The 23991-nt window shown below is 42.0% G+C and overlaps 1 long non-coding RNA gene across 1 annotated transcript in view; it reads right to left on the bottom strand.

Moving 5' to 3' along the window:
* The window catches only part of LOC121165011, a 53067-nt gene that overhangs the window by 8883 nt on the left and 20193 nt on the right, over window positions 1-23991 (bottom strand). Inside the window, exon 3 of the long non-coding RNA XR_005885186.1 lies at window positions 17692-17766. This is a non-coding gene — a long non-coding RNA (uncharacterized LOC121165011). The remainder of the gene's footprint in view (window positions 1-17691; window positions 17767-23991) is intronic.

Genomic DNA, 23991 nt, shown 5'->3' with positions numbered 1-23991 from the left:
TGGCCACTTGGGGAATGAACCAGTAGAAGCAAGATGTTCTTTCTTTCTCTCTAATGCTTTTGCTTTGTCTTTCATATAATACTCTTTCTTTAAAAATCATTTTATTTTTATCATAAAGTCAGATATACGGAGAGGAGGAGAGAGAAGAAAATCTTTGTCCAATGATTCACTCCCCAAGTGACCACAATGGCCGGTGCTGTGCCAATCCGAAGCCAGGATCCAGGAACTTCCTCCAGGTCTCCCACGTGGGTGCAGGGTCCCAAAGCTTTGGGCCATCCTCCACTACTTTCCCAGGCCACAAGCAGGGAGCTGGATGGGAAGTGGAGCTGCCAGGAGTAGATCCCATATGGGATCCCGGCGCTTTCAAGCCGAGGACTTTAGCGCTAGGCCATAGCGCAAGGCCCGAATGAAATAATGTTTAAAGTCTGTGGGAAATGGGTATTAAAAATAAAATACAAATATTTCATTTTCTTTTTTGGCAGGAACATAAACTTCTCTTTTAAAGATTTATTTTAATTTGAAAAGCAGAATTACAAAGCAAGAACCAGAAAGAGTGAAGAAAGGGAATAGGGGAGAACAATATCTTTCATCCTCTGGCTCATTCTTCAGATGCTGCAAGGGCCACAGCTGGGCCAGTCTGAAACCAGGAGCCACGAGCTTATTCTGGTCTCCCACATGGGTGTAGGGGCCCAAACACTTCACCATTTGCAGAGAGTTGGGTCAGAAGTGGATTGGTCAAGGCTCAAACCAGGGCCCATGTGAGATGCTGGTGCTACAGGTGGAGGCTTAGCTTGCTACACCATGGTTTTTGCCCCATAAACTTCTCTTTTACATTTGATCTTAGCCAAAAGACCAAGAAATGATATAAATCTCTGTTTTAACTTTTTCTTAAACTTTCTGAAGTACCTCCATAGACAGATTTCATAATTTAGTGACTGCATCACATTTCATTGAACATAACATAATTTACTTAATCTAAACTCTCTGTATTGGCATGTAGTTTTTTTTTCTTTTGCTTAATTTTAAAAAGATTGATTTTATTTATTTTTGAAAGAATTGCCAAGAGGGTCCCGGCACAATGGCCTAGCAGCTAAAGTCCTCACCTTGAAATTGCCAGGATCCCATATGGGCGCTAGTTCTAAGCCCAATGGCCCCACTTCCCACCCTGCTTGTGGCCTGGGAAAGCAGTCGAGGATGGCCCAAAGCTTTGGGACCCTGCACCCATGTGGGAGACCTGGAGGAAGTTCCTGGCTCCTGGCTTCAGACTGGCACAGCACCAGCTGTTGCAGTCACTTGGGGAGTGAATCATCAGACAGAAGATTTTCCTCTCTGTCTCTCTGCCTCTGTGTATATCTGACTTTGCAATAAAAATACATAATCTTAGAAAAAAAAAAAGAATTATCAAGAGAAAGTAAGCAAGAGGAAGTCAGGAATGGAGGGAGGGAGAGCAAGAAAAACTGTCATCCTAATTCACTCTGCAAACGTTTGCAACAGACAGAAGAGTTAGGTCAGAATGGAGCTCCATCTGGGCTTCCCAGTGGGTGACAGAAAAGCCCAAGTACTTGAGCCATTATCTGCTACTTTCCTGGGCACATTAGCAGAGGGCTGGATCAGAAGTGAAGTGATTAGGATGTGAACCGGTGTCAAAGGCTTAACCCACTGCACCATGCCAGTCCATTTTTTCTCTTAAATACAATATTATAATGAAATTCACATATATTTTGGCATTTGTACAGGCTACTCTTAGAAGTAGACTCAGGGGCTGTTACTGTGGTACATCAGGTACCACCACTTACACCTAGCATTTCATATCAGGGTTCCAGTTTGAGTCCCAGCTGCTCTGCTTCTGATCTGCTTGTTCATATGCATGGGAAAGTAGCAGGTGATGGCTCAAGTACTTGATCTCCTGTCACCCATATGGGAGATCCAGATGGAGTCCTGAGCTTCTGGCTTTGGCCTGGTTCAGTCCCAAACATTGCAGTCATTGGCAGAGTAAACCAGCAGATGCAACATCTGTCTCTCTCTCTTAATTTGCCTTTCAAGTGAAAAAAAATGAGGAAATCAATAAACAAAATAATAAAGTAAACTCACATCAAATGTAATAAATATTGCCAGACTATCCTCCAGTAGATACTAACAGTCACAACACATGTGACAAGAGCCTGGGTAGAAATTCCTCTCCGAGGGCAGAGACCACTCTATGCTGTGGGAGCTGCACAACCAATGCTACTGCACTGCATTCAGGAAGACTTCAGTGCCCATCCAGCTCCATTGCTCTCTACAAACCAGGCACCAGTCTGAACTGAATGTGGGCCACAAACTCTCAAGTCAGGATCTGCAGCCCTGGGTTCATAAAAGTGAAAATCACAATGGATTATGCCTTTATAATTTCCTTTCTTAAAAAATTAAAAAAAAATGAGAGAAGACTTGTAGAGAAGACTTTTATCAGCAGACTTGTATGTTGCTATTAAAGGACACAGAATAGATAACATTATTTTATAATAACTTATGTAACCTAACACTTAACGTTGACATTCAAGTTATTTAATAGAAGTAGTACTATGAAGGGGCAGGCATTTGGCACAGTGGTTATTACTCTGCTCAAAACATCTTCACTTCATCTAGGCTGTGGGTCTGGGCTTCAGTCCTTGCTCAACTTTCCATTCTAGCTTTCTAGTGGGGAAGTCCTGGAGGCTCCCCTCCTAGGCTCACCCTCAGCCCCAGCTGTTGTGTTCCTTAGCTCCCCAGTGGGAGCTGTGGCCGAGCAGGAGAGTTCCCATTTGTTGGAAAATTGAGTTATCTATGATTTTTTCCGTTATTACAAGCAGCATTGTAATGAATGTCTTCAGGCATGCTATTCCCCATGTGGGAGCATGTGTGGGTAATGTGTGTTCATAGAATATATTACTAGAATTAGAATTATAGTTATAGCAAAAGGAATACTTACAAAGTTGTTGGATATTATTAAAAAGCCCTCTAACAAGATTTTATCAGTTTCCTTTTCTACTTGCAGTGTAATGTAAATATCCTCTCAGTATGGGTTTGGAATTTAGTTAAATGCAATTAGAAGCATATATCAACTTTTGTATCTTTCAGCAATGGCAGGACTTTCAACAAATGAAAGAGAATGCTTATTTTCTTTCAATCATATATTCAAAACCGATCATCATGATCATTAAAAGAAAGGATGCAAAGCCCTAGGGAAAACTGTCTCGTCCAAGTCAGATATTTTCATAGCTGAGTCCACTTAGGTATCTTCATCAAAGTCAGTCCTATTATGGGCCAATAAGCAATCATAAATGTTTGCTGAGTGGACATTCAGCTCAGTGACCTGGGGAACAATTTTGTATGGGAAATACTGTTCAACATATTCTTAGAATTGATTCCTAGAAGTGAGATTCTTTTGCCTAAAAGCCTAAAACATTTAAGGCTCATGATACATATTGCCAAACTGCCTTCCAAAAAATTATACCAATTTATACTTTATTTGAGACAATTTGTCTCCTTGTACTACCTTTTTAAAAGTTAATTTGATAGCTAGATATGTAAACTTTATTTATTTAGAACTCTATTTTGTTGAGAACTTTTAGTGCCTATATAACCAATTTGCTTTTCCTTTATTCTGAATTGAACTTTCATGTTCTCTTAAAAATTACTTTTTATTTGAGATACACAGAGAGAGAAAGGAAGAGAGACAGCCAAAGGAAAAAAAATTCCATTTGTTAGTTTAGTCCACAAATGCCTACAATAACCAGCACTGGGCAAGGTCAAAACCAGAATCCAGGAACTCCCTCTGCTCTCCCACATGAGTGGGATCTCCCACCTGTTGCTTCTTAGAGTGTTCACTAACAAGAAGCTTGACTGGAACTGAAGTAGCCAGGACGCAACCCAGGAACTTCAATATGGGATGCAGGTGTTGAAAGTGCTATCTTAATCACTATGCTAAGCAACCAGTGCTAATTCAGTTTTTGAAAAACTGTTAATTTTTTTAAAAATGATTTATTTATGTAAAAAGCAGAGCGCCACAAGGAGAGTCAAAGAGAGAGAGAGACAGAGAGACCTTCTGTCTGTTAGATTACTCCCTAAATACCTACAAACAGCAAGAAATGGGCCAGCTCAAGGCAAGCAGGGAAGAATTCCATCCTTGGTGGGATGCCAAGTACTGACACCATCTTCAACCTCTTTCCCAGGTACATTAGCAAGAAGACAGATTGGAAGCAAAGCATCAAAGACTGAAATCTGCACTCAGATACAGGTGCACTCAGGCACAAGTGGTTGTTTAACCCATTGCACCATAATGCCAGTTCACATGCTACATTAATTTACTTTTGATCTTGGGCCTGGGAGTGGGTCTAGCAGGGAAAATGTGGGTATCCCTCAGATAGGCTGCAGCTCCCATAGATAAACAGGGACCTGGACAGACAGGTGGTAGCACCTGCCAGCTTAAGTGTGGGCTGGATAATGGGGTCAGTTGGGCTGAGCTAGGCTGCAGCACCCACTGATGTATACAGCAGCCAAATGGGATGCAGGATGAACTAGACCAGTCTGCTGCACACACCAGAGCCAAGGCTGGGGACATGCCTAGTGGGAACTAATGAGGGTTGCTCCAACTAGGCTGCAGTTCTCACTGATATGCATGAGGGCCAAGTGTGTGGTGGGCAGGTTTGGGCTGGGCTGCAGCATCCACTAGTTTGCATTTGAGATGGGCCTGGAGACAGAACTGATAAGGCAAGTGCAACCACCAGCTGTATGTAGGCTGATGTGGGTGACAGACTGAGTTGGACACTGGCTAGTACACACAGGAGTCAGTCTGGGGTCACTTCTGGCAAGGTTTCTTTGGAGCCCTCTCTCCCCACCTGCACTGATGGACTCAAAACTCCAACCAATAGCAAAATCATAGCATCTGTGGTCTGACCATAGAGTGTATGTGTCAGAACTGGGCCTCCTCCATTGGTGCTGAAACGTGTACAGTGAACAGCATGCCCAGATCATTGAGGCCTGCAGAGGATGTCTAGCACCATGGAAGGCAGAACAAATTAGACAATTCTTCTGGCCAAGCTTTGACAGAAAATATCTGGGTGAGAGGAGACTAAGGTGGACTATCTCAACCAATGGACCTTGCAGGATTTCTTCATCCTTGGAGCAACAAAATCAACAACATCTCAAAACTAATGAAACCACTTAAGCAGTACCCTTGGAACATGCCTCATATCAGGGACCCTGGGAAGACATCAAGTGGCCATCCACCATCCCCCATCCCCAGATGCTGATGCAATTAGGCTGCTTGGAGGGGCCCCAATCAAAAAGGTGGAACATTCTGAAAAACCACTAGATCAAAATATGTACAACTTATCATTAGTTTATTTTCTTTTTTTAAAGTTTATTTTTTGTTGGAAAGGCAGATACACAGAGAGGAGGAGAGACAGAAAGGAAGGTCTTCCATCTGATGGTTCACTCCCCAAACGGCTGCAATGGCTGGAGCTGAGCCAATCTGAAGCCAAGAACCAGGAGCTCTTCCGGGTCTCCCACGCAGGTGCAGGGTCCCAAGGCTTTGGACCGTCTTCTACTGCCTTCCCAGGCCACAAGCAGGGAGCTGGATGGGAAGCGGGACTGATAGGATTAGAACCGGTGACCATATGGGGTTCTGGTGCGTTCAAGGAGAGGATCTTCACCGCTGAGCCATCACACCGGGCCCTAGTTAATACGTTTCTGCTCTTGTGAGATAGTAGGTCACCAAGTTCATCATCAAGATAATGGTAATAATATTTTATAGCATTTTCGGTATAATACATGTACTCTAAAATGTCAATGGTTATATGCTAAAAATCTGTCACATTATAACTGTTATTCATGTATTATCACTGAAAAGAACAACAAATACTGATAATAATCATAATCATGTGTTTCAGTACTAAGTATTGGCTTATTTCTACAAAGTGTTCATGCTTGCCAAGCAGGGCAGCAGTAACTCGTTGGGAAGGTGATAATACTAGGGAATGCTGGTAAACCCTCAAGCACTGGGGATGGTACAGTGGCACAGCATACTAATTCTCTGCTTGCAAACACTGGCATCCCATATGGGCACTGGTTCATGTCCCACATGCTCCACTTCTGATTTTGGCCTGGGAAAGCAGTGAAAGATGTCCCAAGGCCTTGGGCCCCAGAATTCCTGAGGAAGGCCAGGAAGAAATTCTCGGCTCCTAGCTTCAGATCAGCTCAGCCCTGGCCATCGGGGCCTTTGGGGAGTGAAACATGCAGGGGGAATATCTCTTTCTGTATCTCTCCTTTTCTCTTTGTAAAAATCTGCCTCTTAAGATATTAAATATTTTTTTAAATGTTACTTCTTTTTATTATTATCATTTTATGATACAGTTCCATAGGCTCCTGGCATTTCCCTTATCCCCTACCCAATTCCCTCTCCCCTCAATGAGTTCCCCTATATCATTACTGTAGTATAGTTCTTCCTACACAGTTATATGTCCATCACTGCAGGCATGGACAGTGGCAGCGTCTAGCATCTTATTGTGAAGATAGAGTAAACAGTTTCATTGGGAGTCCATTTTGTTTGGAAGTAGAGATGCATACTGCATTGTATCCTCACATCTGGATATGATAGCCTCCATTACACAGTTATTATACATACCCTTAAATGAAAAACCACAAAACAAAGTCAACAACAGGAATTAAAAAAAAAATTAACACCATGAAGTTAAATAATCTGCTACTGAATGACTAATGTGTCGCTGAATAAATGAAAATCAAGAACCTTCTTGAAGAAAATGATGCTTCTGTAGGATCTACAAGTCACTAAAGAATTTAATCAGAAGAAAGTGTTAAGAGATGAAACTAAATTTTAAAAAAATCAAAATACATGAGATACAGTTTCTGCTGATCTTTGTTGGTGAAGTGTGTCTCTTCTAGACAATAAATAGATGGGTTTTGTTTTTTAATCCAGTCTACTAATCTATGACGTTTTATTGAGCTTAAGCTATTCACATTCAGAGTTTAACATGTATGGGTGGTACTTTGGTCCTGTCATTTTAGGAATGGGTTGTTCATTGGTTTAGTCTTCTGTTGTCATTTTACTGGGATGCTCTTTGCATTTGCCTTTGGTTTTGGTAGGTGCTATTCCTCTTCTCTGTCAAGAGAACATCTTGAAGTATCACTTGTAGGGTAGGTTTGGAAGAGGCAAATTCTTTTAACTTTTCTTTACTCTGGAAGAATTTTATTTCATTTTCAAAGAAAAAGGAAAGCTTTTCTCGGTACATTATCCTGCGCCGACAATTTTTTTCGTTTAGAATCTGGAATATGTCATCCATTCTCTTCTTGCCTGTAGAGTTTCCTGTGAGAGATCTCCTGTGAGTTTAATTGGCATTCCTTTATATGTCAATTGATTTTTTTCACGTGCACATTTAAGGATCTTTTCATATGTTCAAATGAAGAGAGCTTGATAAGCTCTCTTGTGTCTTGGTGAAGATTGCTTTGATGAACCCTGTTGGGAGTTCTGTGCCCCTCATGGAAGTTGTTTTCCAATTCTTTCTCCAGATTAAGGAAATTTTTCTGTATTATTTCATTAAATATATTTTTGCAAACTCGGCTTCTCTTTCTGCACCTTCTGGGACTCCCATAACTCTTATATTTGGCCTCTTATTAGTGTCTTTCAATTCTTGAATACTTGTTTTGGCCTGTTCCAGCTCTGCTTCCAGCTTTTTGTTTGCTTCCCCCTGGTGACAGGAAATATCTTCAAATTCTGACATTCTTTCTTCTGCTTGCTTCATTCTATTTTGGAGACTCTCCATTGTACTTTTAATTTGCTCCGCTGTATTCTTCATTTCTGATATATCAGCTTCCATTTGATTCATTTTCATTGTAACATATTCCTTAAATTCCTTGAATGCCTGCTTCACATGCTTCTCCTTGTTGATAAGTTTTATAAAAAGTGTTTTGAATTCTGTATCCTCCCTTTTCTCGATGTTTTCATCAGTGAACTCTGAGGTTGTCAAAGGGTTTGTTCCTTTGCAGGGGAGTCTTCAGGGCAGGGGGCGGGCATGGTAGGGGTTATTGTGGGTTGCTCCGTCTAGACTGCAGCTCCCACTGGTTAGTGTGAGGGCTGAGTGTGTGCTGGCCAGAATCAGGCTGGACTGCAACACCCATTGGTTTGTGTAGAAGACAGGGCTAGAAACAGAACAGACCCAGCCACTGCAACCACCAGCATATGCATAAGCTGACTGGGGCGACGGACTGTGCCAGACCCTGTACTGGCATGCACATACAAGAATCTGGTCTGGGATCACCTCAGACGAAGCTTCTTTGGGGAACCCTCCAACTGAACTGCCAGACTCAGAACCCCAACCCTGAAGAGAAGTGCAGGCTCCATGGTCTGACCATGGAGTGCAAGTGTCAAAGCTGAGCCTCTTCAGAGGCTCAGACCAGAGCAGTGGATATCATACCCAGGTGCACATGGATAATATGGCAATCCATCAGAACCTGCACAAGGCACCTGGTACCACAACAGAGGACAGAGTACAGAGGACAGAACAAACAGATCAACTACCCAGCTAGGCATTGGCAGTGAAGATCTGGGCAAACAGAGACTCTAAGGTGGACTATGTCAGCCAGTGAATTCTGGAGAGATTTCATCATGCTTGGAGTAGAAAGATTGGCAGCAATTCAGAACTGTTGAACTATCAAAACCGCTTAAGCAGGACCCTTGGAGCATGTCCCATGTCAGGGACCCTGGGATGGGTGGGAGGCTGAGTGGGGCTTCTTTCTTTATCTGCTCTCTTACCAAGATTAGAAAAAAATGAGAGAAAGAATGTGGAAACAATGGTCTTATCCACTTTGCTGTAGCCTTGATCCTTTGTTCCATAATCAACTATGTAAGGATTATCAAAATAAAAAATAAATAGCAATAATAAAAATTCTTAGGGCCCAGCACAGCAGCCTAGCAGCTAAAGTCCTCGCCTTGCATGCTCCGGAATCCCATGTCGGTGCCAGTTATAATCCCGGCAGTCCTGCTTCCCATCCAACTCCCTGCTTGTGGCCTGGGAAAATAATTGAGGATGGCCTAAAGCCTTGGGACCCTGCACCACGTGAGAAATCCCGAAGAAGCTCCTGGCTCCTGGCTTCAGATTGGCACAGCTCCAGCCATTTGGCCGTTTGGGTGTGAATCATAAAATAGAAGACTTTCCTCTCTCTTTCCTCCTCTGTATATATGCCTTTCCAAAAAAAAAAAATCTTTTATAAATAAATAAATAAATAATTCTCAGAGATTATCTTTGAATCAAAACTTACTTTGGCATTAAGTAATACACTGTCAATTTTTCCTACTAGTACTCTAATAAACAACCAGAAACTTGTGACCTTTAGGTTATTTTAATAATACAAATTTGTTGGACCCGGCGCGGTGGCGCAGCAGTTAAGGTCCTCGCCTTGCACGCCCAGGATCCCGTATGTGCCCCGGTTCTAATCCCAGCAGCCCCGCTTCCCATCCAGCTCCCTGCCTGTGGCCCAGGAGAGCAGTTGAGGACGGCCCAAAGCTTTAGGACCCTGCATCCACGTGGGAGACCTGGAAGAGGCTCCTGGCTTCAGATTGGCTCAGCTCCAGCCATGGCGGCTGCCTGGGGAGTGAATGATTGGATGGAAGATCTTCCTCTCTGTCTCTCCTCTCTGTATATCCACCTTTCCAATAAAATAATAATATATAATAATACAAATTTGCTAACTTACAGTTCTGGAAGTCAGAAATCCAAACTGGCATCCCAGAGCTACCCTTGAGCATCAGCCCTGCTTGGCATTCTTTCTGGAGGATTCCAGAAGACAATCTGTTTCAGGCTTTTGGAGCTTTCCAAGGCTGCCTGTGTGCCTTTGCTCCTGGGCTCTGCCCCCAGCAATCACCATTCTGACCTCAGCAGTGGTAACCCTGACTCTCCTGACTCTCTTTCACTGCTGAGGAACAGTGATTATATTGTCACACTTGGGGCCAGTAATGCACTGCAGCTGGTGCAATAGGATACCAATCTCCCATGTGAGCACCATAGGAGTGCTGCTTCCCAGCTGCTCTTCTTCCAGTCCAGCTTCCCGCTAATGTGTCTGAGAAAGTAGTGGAGGATGGTTCACCGCCACCCATGTGGAAGACCCAGATGGAGTTCCTGCTGCTGGCTTCTGTTTCTGCTTGACTCAGTCCTGCCTGTGGTGGCCATTTGAGGTTGTGAAACAACAGATAAAAAATATCTCTCTTTTCCCATCTATTTTAACTCTGCCTTTTAAGTAAATAAAAATAAATCTTTTTTTAAGATTTATTTATTTATTGGAAAGTCAGATATACAGAGAGGAGGAGAGACAGAGAGGAAGATCTTCCTTCTGATGATTCACTCCCCAAATGAGCGCAACGGCCGATGCTATGCCGATCTGAAGCCAGGAGCCAGGAACTTCTTCCAGGTCTCCCATACGGGTGCAGGGTCCCAAAGCTTTGGGCTGTCCTCAACTGCTTTCCCAGGCCTCAAGCAGGGAGCTGGATGGGAAACAGGGTTTGCTGGGATTAGAACCGGCGCCCATATGGGATCCCGGGGCGTGAAGGCGAGGAGTTTAGCCACTAGGCCACGCCGCCAGGCCCAAAATAAATCTTTAAAAAAAATTTTAAGTGTTCCAAATATCTTCCAGGATTTATATGTAGATATATAGATAGATTGATAGATATGAGAAATATATGTATGGATACATACACACACATAACATCACATCTATCCAGAACACAAGACTACTAGAGCTTAGGTAGTTAAATATATACAAACATTGATACACACAAGCAAGCTGTCCTGAGTAGCCAAAGGATTTTAAGAATTTGTGCTTCATTCATAGGAAAACTTTTTGGTAATATCAACTGATAATTGATTCTCAGATATTACCACTTGACATAAATTCTAATAAGTTTGGTTATATTATTTCTGATCCTTGATTGACTTGATGTATAGAATTAAAAAGAACAGGAGAAAAAAACTATAGGCAAAGAAACAACAGAACAATAGCACTTCGGGAAACAACGTGCCTAATTTAAATGCAATAGACAAATAAAATAGCATTATCCTAAATCTCACATCAAGAGAGGAACATGGGAAAGAAGAGGTACCTTTGGCCAATCACTGCTTCTCTAGGTTTTCACTTCCTCATGTTAAAAAATATGTGATATAGATTGTTTGCTACCTAAATCTATCTACTTTAGAAGTCTATAATTTCAGATAACAACAAGTTGCTTGCCAGAAAAGAGACCAGATGTCTGGGACAATTACTTTTAAATCACTTTTGAGGCAGATGGGACAAAGCTCCTTACTAGTGTCAGAGGTATCAATTCTTCACAGTGAGAACAATGATTAATATTTATGATGGTTTAATTTAATCAGTAATCAGTGAATAGTCTGTAATGCTAAGTATGCCTTCATAAGAAATTATATATGTTTCAGGAGATAAGGTAAGAATAATTTGACAATAACTTTAAAAACACGTAAATGTTTTGACCCTGAAATTCTTCCTCACAGTTCCCATCCTACAGAAACTTTCATGTTAGTACTGAAAGACGTCCGTTTGGAAGATGTGTACTTCCGTACTGATTGTAACAGTTACTGGACATGACCTGGATGTCCATGCACAGAGTGAGACACCAACAAAAACTGGCCTGACAATAGAGGATGTTAAGTGTCTCAGAGGATGGGAAGCAGAACAGGTCGGATCACTCTCCTGGCCAACCTTGGCATCATGGTCCTGGGGATGCATTGAGGTGGACTTGGTCAGCCAATAAACCCTGGGGAGATTTTCTCAATGCTAGTGCAATGAAGTCAATGACGTCACAGAACTATCAAAATCACTCAAATAACACCCTCAGAACATTCTTCCCCACATCAAGGTTTGTAATGCATCATTAAATGAGTATCACCCATTCCCAGGGGATGATGTAATTTGACAGTCAGGAGTGGCCCCTCCCCATTACCAAAATAGGAGAAAAAAAGAAAACTAAAACAGTTGTCCCAGCCACCTTCCTCCATGCCTCGACCTTCTCTGATTAGGATGGGCCCCCACACTGGTCATTCAACCCTCTCAACTATATAAACAATAGTAAGAATATAATTTTTTAAAAAAGAAAACCAGCCTGAAAAGAACCCCAGTATATTGTACTAAATGGCAAGTTGCAACACAATTTATCATTTATTGATGTGTTGACATAAGTATATGAATGCAATAATCAAAGGCAACAAGTTACTAACAAAGGGCAAGATTATGGGGATTTTTCCATGATTTGTTTAATAAACATGTAAAGAAGAAAAACAACAAAGGTAAAAGAAATCTTCAGCCAAATATAAGAAATTAAATAATTTTTTAAAGATTCATTTATTTTTATTTGAAAGACACAGAGAAGAAGAGCAAATCTTCTATCCACTGGCTTGCTCTCCGAACAGCCACTGGCTTACTCTCCAAATGGCCAGAACTAAGCTGGTCTAAAGCCAAGAGTCTTCTGGGTCTTGCACGTCGGTGCAGGGTCTCAAAGCTTTGGGCCATCTTTCGTTGCTTTTTCAGGCCACAAACAGGAAGCTGGATGGAAAGTGGAGCAGCTGGGACAGACTGGTGCCAATATGGGATGCAGCTGCCACAGGGTGGAGGATTAGCTTGCTGTGCCACTGTGCCAATCCCAGGAAACTAAATAAAGCTTTTAACCATATTTTCAGGCAGAAAGTATTGAAATGTAAAACGATATATATTTTTTTAATGTTTCTTTGGAAACCTTTTATTCTTTATGTACTGGGAATGGATGCAGTTGTCTGAGTTGCTAGGTGCTGTGAACTTTTCTCTGCTTTATCCCTATTCATCTTGTCTGGGCTGGATCTTTCAGTAAAGCTTTTCACCTGACATAGGATAATAGCGTGGGCTAGTGTGCTGATTAGTTTACCACGAGTCTCTCTCTCTCTCCCTCTCTCTCTTTCTGCGGAAATCATGTGCATCCGTCTGTTTACTCTCCAGTGGAACCTAGAAGGTCACCTCTAAAAATAATTTTGCCTGGTGTCAGAGCCTCTGTGACACAGAGCTACATACCGCACATGCTCTTGCACTTGGTGTGTAGGCCAGACATATCTAGTTTCCCTACTGACTCAGATCACAGCAGGACGGGGCAAGCAGCCACCAGCCCTTTCTAAAACAGCACACACCTTTCTTCTGGCTGTCACTTCAAACTAGTAATGTTGAAAACTTTTCAATAAATCTACCAGTTGGCTGTATTTCTTCTTCAGAAGCATTAAAGAAATTTTGGAACCAGAACCCCTTCTGTGGCTATCTTACTTTGCAATTTGAAACTACTCTGAATCTCTTATTGAATGAATGAACCCTGGGGGAATTACATATACGCCACTGCCCCCTTTTCCTTTCTCCTGTTATAAGACTGAGCCTTCTATTAGCCCATGCTGGGCTGGGACCACATTGTGGAAGGCCTTCAAAGACAGACTACAGCCTTTGAGCAAAGTATGAAGATGATGACAGAGCTGCCTTCAGCACATTGTCCTGTCATCAATGTATGGCAGACTTGAGTGCCAAAAAGTGAGACAGAGCAAGATCCACTACAAGTGTATCATCCAAGTCAGAAGTAATGAGGGAGTATGTGTTTCTGTACAAGCTGCCAGTTAGGACACCATGTGCCACACTGAGATATCCAGGTTCAGTGAGCAGTTGCAGCTCTTGACTCTAGCTTCCTGCTGACACAGACCCCAGACCCCCAGAACCATGAGGACTGTGGTGATGTTTCAAGTAGTTGGGTCTCTGCCCCTGACACTGGGTTCTTGGCACCTCCAGCTTTGGCCTGGACCAACCCTGGCTGTTGTGGGCACTAGAGGAGTGAACCAGCAGATGGAAGCTGTTTGTTTCTCTCTGCTGACTCTCATCCCAGACTTTTTTTTTTTTTAAAGATTTTATGTTAATATTTTTAGTAATCAATGTTTACTATAATTAATTTTAAAGGTATGATTTTGTTAAATTTAGTTTTATTGGGTTCATCAAGCTTCCTTTAGCCTGTGCTGAATAACTTTCACCATATTAGAAAGTTGCTTGGTCATTGTTTTGTTTTTTTTTTTAATAATCTTACTTAGTTGATTAGGGTACAAAGAAAGGGTAAATGGCCATAGGAAAGTGAAGACCATTCTTTTCACACTAATACCATCATTTTTCCCCCTGTACATCCCAGACTCTTTTGGCTCTGCCTCCTGCCCCTCTGAGCTGCTTGAAGCTTCCAGGCTGCCCTGTTGCAAGTTTCTAGTACATTCACTCAGTGCTGGCCATTTTCTTGGTCCAAGATCACTTTCTCACTTGCCTTCCATTCCTGAGTAATTCCTGCCAGCCTTTTCTTTTTCTTTTTCTTTTTTCCCCCGATTCCACATAGGTGCTTTCTTTTTGGTGGAGTTTTTTCCGGCCCTAGGACCCCATCACAGTGCTTTCCACACTACTGTATTCATTGGACCTCCTGTGTGGCTGAAGAAACCACAAGCCTGGAGAGGGCAGGTGGCATCCAGCCTAGCTTGGTAGATCGGAAGGTCTGCTGAGTAAACGAAGGGAGGCAGGCCTACAGACTGGGAAGAACACGGGGTCTAGATTCCCACAGACCTGGATTAGATTTTCTTCCCTTCCTGAATTTTTTCTTTCCAGCAATTGTTCCTCACAGAGGTGCTGTGAAGGTCAAATGAAGAGTCTGGCACAGGAGGAGTGGGGCTATTTCCTACCCACACTAAGCCAGGGAGAACCTGGAAGACTTGTGCGTGAATGAAGCAAGGTTTAATTTTGAGTTGTTGTGGCACAGGGACCGAAGCCAGCTGGGAGATGATCTGAATTGGGTGTGGAGCTAAAGTAGCAGCTAGATTTTTGGGAGTCCTAGTGCAGGAGCACAAGCTGAACCCCAGGGGTGACTGAAACAACCTGAAGGAAACAGTGCTCAGAGAAGGCAGTGAAGATGAAGATGCTTCTGACAGAGCCAGAGGGAGTGTGATCTGTGAATGACACACTGCAGACAGGTGGAGGAGAAAGTGACCTGAGACTCATTGAGGCTTTAGACTCATTGAAGTTACTGATGTCCTTAGAAAGAGAGCTAATGGTTGTTTTGTGTAGTTAATCATTTGTCTGAAGTCAAACAAGAGGGAGGCCATGTGAGACTGGGAATTCCAAAGCAAAAGACACCTGAACAACCAGAGAAATAAGCACTGAAGGTGGCAAGTGCAGGAGAAACCCAGGAGTTAACCAACCTCAGGGTTCCATGGGCCCTCCCTTGGACCTTACTGCCTGCCCCACTAAGTCCTGTCATGCTACAAATATAAACATGGAGGAATGGAATAGGCATGCCTGGCAGCAATTTACACTGAAGAAGCACACAGAAAAAAGTTTACATAAGAGTTTCTTTAATGATAACTACTGTGACATTTTCTGTATGGCAGGTATCATGCTAAATATTTTTTTTAAGTTTTTTTTATTTATATGAAAGAGAGAATCTTCCATCTCCCTCAAATGAGAATTGTTCCCTCCCTCAAATGGCTGCAACAAGCCAGGGCTGGGCCAGACTGAAGCCAGGAGATTCACCTGGGTCTCCCATGTGAACACAGGGGACCAAGCACTTGGATCATCTTCCATCACTTTTCTAGCCCATTAACAAGGGAGCTGGGTCAGATACAGAGCAGCTAGACCATAAACTGTCATTCAAATGGAATGTGGGCATCACATATGGCTACTTTACTTGCTACATCACACTGCTGGTTCCTGTGTTAAATGCTTTGAGCATATTACCAAAATATTCTTTATAGCATTACCATCAGTTTATCAACAACAACAAAAAAAAAAACCAAGGCTCAGTAGATAACCTGATAAAAGTCAGGGCCCCTGAGTCAGGCATTGTATATTGCAGGATAATAAATAAATATATAGATATAAATAGTTAAGAAGCTGAACTGGGGACATCCCAGCCATGTTCTCAGCTGGCTCTTCCAGCCTTCTGAGGCTGGCAGTTTCTGGATGCTACAGGAAATCCCAAGTCATGGCTCCACACTCACACTTCATTTGTTTTAACTAAAGCCTTAGTCTAAGCTGCTATAACAAAATGTCACACACTGGAAAAAAATAGAAACTTATTTCTCATTGTTCTGGGAAGTTCAGGATCAAGGCAGCAACAGATCTTGCGACTATTGGCTTCTGGCTGTGTCCTCATATGGTAAGAGAGAAAAGCAAGTTCCCTCAGGCCTTCATAAGGACCAAGAGTCCCATTCATGAAGGCTCCATCTTCATGACCTAATTACCTTTCAAAGGTAAACTACCTTCCACCTCCTCAAACCATTGTCTCAATGGATAGGATTTCAACAGATGAATTTGACGGAGGACACAAACATTCAGACCATAGCAGCTGGGGCTCCTGGCCAGAGGCTACACTGCATCAGAGTTCATATCTTAATCAAACTGTCTCTAAGTTCCTGGGTAATGAGAGAAATTTCTCTAAGGATGAGAGGAACAAATGCAGACTCAAGTAAGTGTCCATGTGAAAAGAAAATGCAGACTCAGGACAGAAAGGGCACAATTAGTCGATCTATTATTATTGAGTCCCCTCAAGGAAAAGAGCCAAGTGGGGGAAAAAATTGGTCTCTGCTACTGACAATTGCCTGTTAGGAGGTGGGAAAAGCAGTTCTATTTGATAAGGGATTCCATGCTTTTGGAGCCCTCCACAGCTTCCATCTCTGCTACTATGGTTACTCTACTCAGGTGCCCGTTGTGCCAATTCCAGTGACAAAGCTTGTAACCAAACACTGACCAGACCCACCTGTGGGTTTTCCTCCCTCTTCCCCAACCTGGTCAAAGGTATGAGCAGAGGGAGGGACAACAGCAGCTTTAGCAGCCCAGTATGTCCTAGGTCAAGTTATGCTGAAATACACCTCTAATTATCAACCTGGCAGCCAGCAAAAGAAGCAGGTACACCTTTTGAGAAGAGCACCCAGTACCCAGAGAGGAAGGGGGCTCCTGCAGTGTTCTCTGGCTTAAGGCAGGGTGAGGCACTTAACAGATTGGTGAGCTTCACGGGTGTGTATGGAGACATTATCTCTGATGGAATCTACCCATGGGTTTCTACTTCATATTTCATGACCCCCTATTTTCTCTACCAGAATGAGCGTTCAACAATTGTGTGTGGGAAAGGAGGAGCAACGTTATATACTGAGTATGTGTTTCAGTTGTGTTAACTCTGCCATCCTATAAGCTACATGTTCTTACATTTAGGTATAACTATTTGTCAACTTCACTCCCTTGCCAATTATTCCTGTGCGGGATGTCCAATCAGGTTTTTAGTAATCAGCTGATCACACTGTCCCGCTTGTGCCTTCTTACCCTCCCCTTGATCCCATGCTTTTCAAAGGCTTGAATCATTACATCATTGCAATCTCCACTTACCGTCATTTTCAAGGTCCTACTAATGATGCTGTTAGCAACTAGGCTAGTATTTATGTTGGGGACTACCCTGCCCCACATAACATTGAGGATGGGGTTCGCCTGGCCACCTGGGAAGCATGTGGTCCAATCCCAATGTTCAGCTTGCTGTTTCAGATCACATCCAGTATCAACAATGTTGACTGCATTCTTCCAGAGGCAGTTGTTAAGGCCAAGTTTGAAGTATGAGAGATTTATTACGGGTCATACCTGTTAAAGAACCACAGGAGAAAAGAGCAGGACGTAGTCACAGAAAGTCTCCAGGTCACGATGCAGATCTGGCATCTGTAAAAGCAGAGGGAAAAAGAAGGAGGACTGAGTAGGAAGATAGACTGAGAAACAGTACTAAGAAGATCTCGGCCCACTCCATAGAAGGCCCATATTGAGCAGAAATACCCAGTCACTTGTACCAGCACTGTGCCCAATCATGGCCTGGGAGCTTCCTGAGAAGAAAATGGTCATGGTACATAGTGATTACAAGAAGACAAAGAAGATTTCTGGGTTTTTGGTAATAATATTTCTTTTTTAAGAGAAAAGGCTTTGCTTCTTATTTGTTTTATTTGAAAGACAAAATTACAGAGAGGGAGGAGGAGGGAGGGAGAAAGAGATATGTTCCATCTGCTGGTTCACTTCTCAAATGGTGATAATGACCAAGGCTGGGCAAAGCTAAACTCAGAAGCCTGGAGCTTCATCCCGCTTCCCCCATGTGGATGCCAGGGACCAAGAGCTAGGGCTATTATTCGCTGCTTTTCCAGGTGCATTTGCAGGGAGCATGGTGAAAAGTGGAGCAGCCAGGACTTGAATGTGAGTTCATATAGGTTATAGGTGGCAGCAAAACTGGCCACAACACAGTGCCACCCTAATCATGTTTCTTCATGTATGTGTATGTTTACATATCTTTATTAAGCTCACTTTATATCTGTGAAATTTTGTGTACACTTTCTGTATTTCACTTTTTTAAAAGTCACAGATCTCAGGACTGGCTAATTTTCCACCAGTGGTGGTAGCATCCCTATGGGCATGGGTTCATGTCCTGGCTGCTCTACTTCTGATCCAGTTCCTTGCTTACAGAGTGGGAAAGCAGGGGAGTGTGGCTGGAGTTTTTGGATTCCTACACCCACGTGGAAGACCTGGAAGAAGCTCCTGGTTCCTGGCTTCAGATCAGCTCAGTTCCAGCCATCGTGGCATTTGGGGAGCAAACCAGCAGATGGAAGAGCTCTCTCTGTTTCACTTTCTCTCTAAATCTGCCTTTCAAAAAATAAATAAGTCCTTTAAAAAATACTCCTCAGTTTTAAAAATAATATTCCTCAGTTCAAGAAAGAAATATAGAGGTGAAAATATTTTTAATTATTGTCATTAGTTTCTATCTTTGGTCCCAAAAATAGCCTTAATATTAATTATAATACTAATTAATATTCTTAATTCGAATTTAGAAATTCAGGCCCTAAATGAGGGAAGCATCATACTCAAAAAGGAATTTGACAACACATCAAAAAAAATATTAAAAATATGTAAAATCACTTTTAGGGACTAATTTTATGGAAAACATTAGATAAGGCATAAAGTTTTAAACACAAAGATATTCATTGTTAGAGTGTTCATAGCAGGAAGCATTTGGAAATAATCTAAGTGTCCATCAGTACAGGAACTCCTGAACAAATTAAGGCACAAAACAATGAAATACAAAGAAATAGTTTAAAATAACAATGAAAAGCTATATTTAATGGCATGGGACTATGTTCATGATATAACATTAGTGATGGAAGAAGCATGGAGAGGACAGCATGGTAGTGCTGGCTAATCCTCTGCATGCTAGTGCCAGCATTCCATATGGATGCTGGTTTGTGTCCTGGCTGCTGCACTTCTGATCCAGTTCTCTGCTTAAGGCCTGGGAAAGCAGTGGAAGACAGCCCAAGTTCTTGGGGTTCTGTATCCACATGGAATATGAGGAACAAGCTCCTGATTCCCAGCTTCTTCTCAGCTCAGTTCTGGCTGCTGCTGTCATTTGGAGAGTAAACCAGTAGATGGAAGATCTCCCTCTCTGTCTGTCTCTCCTTCTCTTTGTAAATATCTACCCTTCAAACAAAAACAAACAAAAATGTTTTAAGAAAGGAGGGCAAAATATGTTTAACATAGCCCCTTTACTTAAAATGTGATAAAAGCATGGCTTCATACTTCTTGGATGGTATATTGAAAATTATTATTGTTATGCTTTACCTTTTTAATATTGTTTCCAGATATTCTTAAATGTCTTATTTTTACTCTGAAAGGGAAAAAATTTTCCATCCACTGGGTCTCTACTCAACTGCCAAAAATGGGTAGGAGTGACCCAGGCCAAGTCAATAGCTGGGAACTCAATCCATGGAAGTGGCAGGGACCAAAGTACTTCACCCATCACCTGTTATCTTCTAGGGTGCATCTTAACAGGAAGTTGGGATAAAGAGCAGAACCAGGACACAAACTAGTCATTCTGGTATATGGATGTTGACAACCTCACTGGCATCTTAATTGCTGTGCTACATGTCTGCTCATTTCCAATTTTTTTTACAATGGAAATTTAATACTTATCTAGTCAGAATCCTTCTCTCCAAAACAACTTAAAGTAGATTCATGTTATTAAACGAGTACCCAAACTGATGCTCGAAGTTCACATGGAGCACCTAATAAAGAACAGAATGTGGTGCTGTCTTCAGGAGAATTTTTTACAGAGGAGCCCGAGAGTGCCCTTTACTTGGGTCAGCTGATCTTTTTCAAAGACATATAACTGGGGCCTGGTGCAGTAGCCTAGTGGCTAAATCCTTCCCTTGCACACGCTAGGATCCCACATGAATGTGGTTCTAATCCAGGGGCCCTATTTCCCATCCAGCTCCCTGCTTGTGGCCCGGGAAAGCAGTCAAGAACAGCCCAAAGCCTGGGAACCCTGAACCCACGTGGGAAACCTGAAAGAAGCTCCTGGCTTCAGATCGATGCAGCACCGGCCGTGGTGGTCACTTGGGGAGTGAATCATCGAACAGAAGAACTTGCTCTCTGTCTCTCCTCCTGTTTGTATATTTGACTTTGCAACAAAAATAAATCTTTTTTTTAAAATGGATAAAATATGATCTACTCTGGATTCCCCAAACTAATATTGCATTTCTATATTGAGTTTATTGATGAAAGAGATTCCTTAATATCAATATTTCTATCTCCATGGCCTGCCAAGTTCTTGACAGAAGGTCAATATTCAATAGATATTGAACTAATTTAATTAATGAATGAATGATGTTGTATTGCATTCAGGCAAGCAAACACTTATTTTAGAAATTGTAATGATCAGTTAATTACAGAAACATTTATTTGGGGAGGAGTTGAAACCTCTTCCTTCTTTGTGAAGGGGTCACTGTACTGGCTGGATACCTGAACTAGTAGAACAGGGTTCAAGGCAATTTAATCAAGCACACATTTCATTGCCAAGAATGTGAACCTGCTGGGGTGAGAGGACACCTGTCTTCCTGAGGTCAGTGGCTCTAGTTTTAGATTTATTAGCTGAAATCAGACCAGACTACACATGCTTTGCCAAACAGGGATATCCCAAGTTGCCAATTTTGGATAAATAGCTCCTGGAGGATTTAAGTCTTTGACAATGAAGACTGTGTGCTCTCACCGTAAGTACTACCGATATGTCCGTGCTTGGTGAATAGTAAAGCTCATGTTCTGCAGGTGGGGTGTGTAATGCACAGGCTCCACTTTTATACTTACTTTGAGGATTGGAACTCAATATTTTACGATGTACTAGGAACTTGTTTGCAAAGTAGCATGTTATGAAAAAGCAACCATGGCGCAATATGATCACTCCATTTGGAGAACTTGCAAGTAAATTTAGTAGTTAAAGTTCCTGCCAGTGTTTCTAGCCAATAAAAAGGATATCACCCATTGCCATTGCCAGTTACTCTTATCTGTTGCCACTCCCAATGTCTAATTTGAAGAAACTGCATTTTTCTGAAGGTTTTCTGGCTCCTCCTACTCTTGAACATTTCCCTAGCGGTTAAATTCTTCTGAGGTTTGAGGAAACTCAGTGGTTTTTAATACAGTTGCTACTTTTTCCTCCAAATACAAAAGTATAGCTGGTTAAAATATCAACAGCCGAAACTGGACAACATCTCTTCTTGACAGGGAGGGCATTAATTGGCCTTAATTAGTTAAATGAGGAGATTAAAATAATAATCTTCCATCATTAAACTTTTATGCGGCAAAATGCATTCTGCTCTCAGTTCAACATGGAATGGCTTTTCTTGGTTTCAGTTCAACTTGATAGAACTTCAACAAGCAAAGAGTCAAGCTTAAAGTGAGATAGTTTCCTTTTGATCTCCTGGAACAAAATATGGAGAGGTGAAAAGGAAGGGCTCCTGGGCTCCACAAAACATGGTTCATTAGGGAAAAATTTCCCAAGATGACAGTGTCACTTATAGTTCTCTAAAAATTTATAAGGCAATTTTATCTTTAATGTGACTGCAATCTTAGTATAGTGGCCTTTTATAACACTGTGTTGTGTGTTTAAATGCATATCCCAATGTCAAAGTGGGCTTCAACAGATCACAGCTTTCTGCTCTCTGCAACATGATTCCTTTCTTAATTATCTGCACAATTAGGGCTTTATTTGAAAACAATCTGAAATGTCCATGACTACTTATGAGCAAAGCCTCTCCCTAGTGCCTTCAAAATCAGGAGCAAAGACAGCCTGATGCAGTTTGGTACCCAGGGACACTGACATGGGAAGCCAGTTTGAGTTCCAGCAGCTGGTAAGCTGGGTTTAAGCTATAGGTCCATCACTAACTGGGAGACTTCCAAATTACTTAGCTTGTTACTTGTGGGCAGGAAACCAGGTTACACCCACAGAGTGCAACATAGCACCTAACATAGAGTAGAGATTTGGCAAATCTTTAATTAAGGAAGATCTTCCTCTCTGTCTCTCCTCTCTGTATATCCGCCTTTCCAATAAAAAAATAATAATAATAATAATAAATAAATCTTTTAAAAAAAAAAAAAAAAAGAAAACTGGCAGCAGTTTCAACTTATGCTACAACATTTTCCACTAGGTCCTGATGACACAACAATAGGTAAGACATTTTCTCCACCCTCCCAGGGCTGGAGAGAAAGGATTTATGCATGCATTTTTCTCAATATCCTTAGTGAGTTTAGATGGCACATTTTGAATGGCTAAGGAGTCAGAGGAGCTTTCTTAAAGAGAAAAGCTGGATCGTGTTCCTGGTGGGAGAGGCAGGATTCATTTAACCTGAGGACAGGGCAGAGGCATCTCAAGGCTGTCATAACTGCATAAACCACCTTTTTTTCTCCTGTAGGGGGGTAAAGGGAGAGATAAAGGAAGAAGCCCCACCCAGCCTCCCACCCATCCCAGGGTCCCTGACATGGAACATGCTCCAAGGGTCCTGCTTAAGCAGTTTTGATAGTTCAACAGTTCTGAATTGCTGCCAATCTTTCTACTCCAAGCATGATGAAATCTCTCCAGAATTCACTGGCTGACATAGTCCACCTTAGAGTCTCTGTTTGCCCAGATCTTCACTGCCAATGCCTAGCTGGGTAGTTGATCTGTTTGTTCTGTCCTCTGTACTCTGTCCTCTGTTGTGGTACCAGGTGCCTTGTGCAGGTTCTGATGGATTGCCATATTATCCATGTGCACCTGGGTATGATATCCACTGCTCTGTCTGAGCCTCTGAAGAGGCTCAGCTTTGACACTTGCACTCCATGGTCAGACGATGGAGCCTGCACTGTCTGTCCCACATCTCATTCAGCTTTTATACATGTCAATGGGCATTGAAGCCTAGTTCAACCCAAGCCTAGTTCAGCCCCACCATCCAGCCCTCTTTGCAGAGGGTACATTCAGACAGTTGTCTAATGTTCCCAAGCCCTGTGGTACGATGCCTGCTTGTGCTAGTTTGCCTTCCTGGTTGTGTGGCCACAACAGTGTATATTGTCATGATTAACAAAGTAAACCGGATAAGAGACTAGACATTTCAACCCAAAGCTATTCTGTTACTGGGTAAAACAAAATTGGAAGTATTTGGAGGGTCCACTAGTAGAAAAGAAAGAGGTAGCAAACAAGTACATGTGTCTTAAAACTACATTAAGATTCTACTGCATTTATTAACATGGCCAAAATGAAAGACTGATCACACTAAGCACAGACAAAGATAGACATTAACTAAAATCTTCATACATTGCTAGTAGGAATGTAAAATGATGCAACTACTTTAGAAAGTCTGGCAGTTTCTTAAAAGTGAAATGTTTATTAATTATAACCTAGTCATTCTATTTCTAGGAATTTACTCAGGAGAAATGAAAGCTTATGTATCCAAACTGAAAATAACACAATGTCTTTCACCCACTGAATAAGTGAACTATGGCACATCTATACATGGAATGCTATTTGAAAATAAATTATTCACTCACAACAACAACATGATGATTCTTAAGCTAATTATAATGAGGAGAAAAGCTAGACAAAAAGGTATA

Source organism: Ochotona curzoniae, unplaced genomic scaffold, assembly GCF_017591425.1.
Source record: "Ochotona curzoniae isolate NIBS_2020 unplaced genomic scaffold, NIBS_Ocur_1.0 contig_883, whole genome shotgun sequence".
Lineage (NCBI taxonomy): Eukaryota > Metazoa > Chordata > Mammalia > Lagomorpha > Ochotonidae > Ochotona > Ochotona curzoniae.
This window is presented reverse-complemented; position numbering and strand designations above follow the sequence as displayed.